Raw genomic sequence first — 3,688 nt, forward strand, 5'->3', positions numbered from 1 at the left:
AACCCACGAATGTGAGATCTGACCTGAGCCGAAGTCGGAGACTCAGCCGACGACCCACCCAGGCGCCCCAGGAATCGACCTTTAACCAAGAGGCAAACAGCGTTCTTTAGTAATGACCTTCTTTAGTAAAGGTCAGTTTTTTATGTGTAAGGGTCATTAGGCAATTTATAACTCTAAGAGAGAGTTCCCAGAAAAACAGGTTCTCAGGAAATATAATGCTTACTCTCACAGTCCCAAAGATGACTGATACATTTTATCACAGTAGTGACTGTCACAAAGACATTCAGTCCCAGAAGGTATTCAGTTATCCGTATTGCTTAGGGGAAAATTATGTGTTGCATTCTTTTCCCTGACCAGGTGCTGTCACGCCTCAGGGACAGGGCAAGGGGACAGGCAGCTCCTGACACTAATCAGCAAAGCACTCTGAGGTTTGGTGCTCAAGCAGAAATGAAAGTTTCAAGAGGGTAGATGTGGGAGCTGTCTGGGGGCAAGAGACCCTGCAAACTTGCCGTACCCTCACCAGGAATTTTCACTCTACCGGTGAGTTCAAATAGCTCCCAACATCTCCCCCTTTTCTATTTTTTTAAATGAAAGGTAATTCCACATTAATTTTGTGAAAGCTTTGATTAACATAGCAACAATAGCAAGGCATAAGATGAGCACCAACATATCAGCCGCAATGCCAATATTTGTCAGGAGTGAGACCAGTCCCTTGGAGCTGAAAACATTTTGTAGTCCCTGAAGGAAGGAGGCTGCAAACTGGGAGGGAGAAATGAAAGTGAAAGAGGCATTGATGGCCTGATTTGGTTCGTGAAGAGACTGAGAGCACAATTTATCACATGCACTACCTGTAATCCATAATCAGCAGGCAGGGGAAGGGTTAGTTTAACAGAATTTTCCATTGAAGGCACATTGCTCTTATAAATGGGGCCCAGATTAGAGGCAAATAAATGGGGTCCAGATTAGAGGCAATTAATACCAACAGAACGTCCTATCCATAAGAGGAAGGTGAACATAAACATGAACTTTTTTGTTGTTTCCCCAGCTTTCTGGGGCAAAGCTCGTCAGTCCAATGGCAAAGAGTCGGGACAATTTATCTTAATGGACCGGTGATTCCTCAGGCTCTGCCGTGCTAGACCAGCCAGCCTCCGGGGTGTGGCTGGAGCAGGGCTGGAGATCTCATCTCAGGAGTCAGAGGCTTTTTGGGGGTCAGTTTAAGCGGTCGGCCGGATCTGGATCACCTCACCAGGTTAAGGGTTCTTCTGAGTTGGCCTACTTAACTCCAAAGTAATGCCTGAAACTTTAAAAAGGGCTGAATTCTTTGTTTAGTTGTATATCTGTGAAGTCCACCTCTAAGTTTTGGAAGGGGTACCCACATCCTTTAAATATCCCCACAGTAAAGCGCAGAAGACTATATATACATGAAATACTGTAACAATTTTCTTTGAAGTTTACCTCAAGTTCTCTAATTTAGGCAAACAGCAAGCATTCAAAGACAATCAATCTAGAATTTAACATCTATAACGGTATGTTGTTGAAACATAATTTTCTCTCTTGAAAAAACCTCCATTTTCAGAGACAGCCAAATCGAGACCAATGCATTTGTGGTACAAGTCCAATCTTAACGACCCTGGCCTAATTATTTATATAAGCTAGCAAGAATAAAAAGTGTTCATGAGGGTTTTATAAAGCTTGCTTTGCTGGGTCCTTTTATAAGGAATCTCCAGGTTGAACTTTTAGTAGCCACTCAGGGCCAGAAGCCAAGCCAAACCAGCACTTTCCATCAGACAGGCCTGCAATACCTGTTGAGATGGGCAAATTCCTCTTCCCGGGGTTCCCAAAATATGCTGAGGTTTTTGCACCTGCCAGGAAGTGACCTTCTTTACTTACCTGGGGAGGCTGCTGGGAACTCTGTGAGCAAGATATCTGGCCAACATTTCCATGAGGCTTTATGGCTCCCATGGTCCATAAAGTCAACCTTAGTTCCATAAAGATGTTTGGTCATATCTGAGCCTATACATGACTCTCAAATAGGACATTCCAGTCAAAGCCTTGGTAAAATAACCACTATTTCCAATGGTGTCCTACTATAAAATGAACAGATTCTTATTGAACTTATGCAAACAATTGTAATTGCCATGAAAGAAAGAATGCTCACTGGGAGTTTTGAATTTTGGAGGGTTTAGGTAGAGAGAAAAGGTAAATGTTCTAGATTACAAACAGATACTTTATGACATTTCTGTATATTATAGATGTCCTAAGAAGTTTTTCTTAATCTGGATAAGCAAACATTAAAGGAACAACAATGTTTTCAACAAGAGTCACAAAACTATGATTTCCTATGTTCCTAATTCTTGTTCAGCTTGAATGCAGCTTTTAGCTCTGGAAATTTCTACCCATTTTAGTACTAATTTAAAAGCTATCAAATACTGCATTTGTCCCAAAAGTCCTCTTTACAACTTTCCTTGAGGAAGAAACATATTCTGTGACAAAATCTAAAGATCTGGCGAGAGTTCATTATTGATGCACTTTGACAGAGAAATTTAGTGACACTTAACACCTTTAGTAATCATAGTATTAAGTAATGATCTTATACCAAAACATTAGAACTTTAGGAACTGCATAAATATTTAAGCAGTTGTAGCATTTACCCATACAATATAACCTAAGGTGTGTCATTGTACTACTGTGCTTTTTCAAGTAACTTGGCATCCTAAATGAAAGGGCCTAATTGGTCAAAGGACTTCTCTACCATTTGAATACTGGGAAATTTGTTAAAAACCTTAGGAAATTATAAAGCACATCCTAAATAGAATTACAAATTGTTACAAATCTGAAAACTCTATTTATTTAACCAAAGTGGCAATAAAAGATCTTATTTGCCTTTGGGATCCTTCAGCAAAACCTAACTCCTTTTTTTTTTTTTTTGTAAACTCACAGAAGTTTTAACTAAGCAATCAAAGACCTGATAAAGATAATACCTAAAGCTTTGGCCTTTTTGACAATTAGAAGAGAAGTTCTTCATCTACATAGTCTTATCAAGAGCAGATCAACAATCCAGAAAAACTTGTCTTTTGGACAGAGAGAAAAGCAGAATCTCAACCCTATACCTGACCCAGCCCACAGGTCAGTCAACGCAGGTCCTGAGGGAGGGAGGGAGAATTGGGGGGCAGGGGGCACAGAGAATGGAGGCAAGACAAAGTCTCTGATCAAGCCTCGTTTATTGAGAGAACACACACTTCTTATAAAGGATAGAAGGTGGGAAGCAAGGCAGCCAACCTAGGTCGGTTGCTAGGAAACAGGGTCAAGTGATTTTTAGGAAAAGGCTAGGGTAAAGGGGAAACCAAAACTGCGATTTTAGCACAGTGCCTGAGGGGCCGATAATAAAGCCCAGACTGGCTGTCTCCAGCCCTGAATTGGGAGCGATAACACTTCCCTGCCTTCAGGCGGCTGATCTTTGTTCTTCTGGCAGTTCCCCACAGGTCCCCCTTTTTTATTATTTCAAAAAAAGGGGTTCTTCCAGAATATGATAGTATAGGCAAGGAAAGGACCCTGCCTGTCTTAGGTTGGGGGCCTGCCAATCCTTCTTACCCATCATGGGCACACCCAGAAGCCTATGCCTGAGTAGCCTGTCTTAGGTTGATAGGATGGTAAGGCCCCTCTTACCTGTCATTGGCTAACCAGCCCG

The sequence above is a fragment of the Suricata suricatta genome, chromosome 16 (genome assembly GCF_006229205.1).
Source record: "Suricata suricatta isolate VVHF042 chromosome 16, meerkat_22Aug2017_6uvM2_HiC, whole genome shotgun sequence".
Lineage (NCBI taxonomy): Eukaryota > Metazoa > Chordata > Mammalia > Carnivora > Herpestidae > Suricata > Suricata suricatta.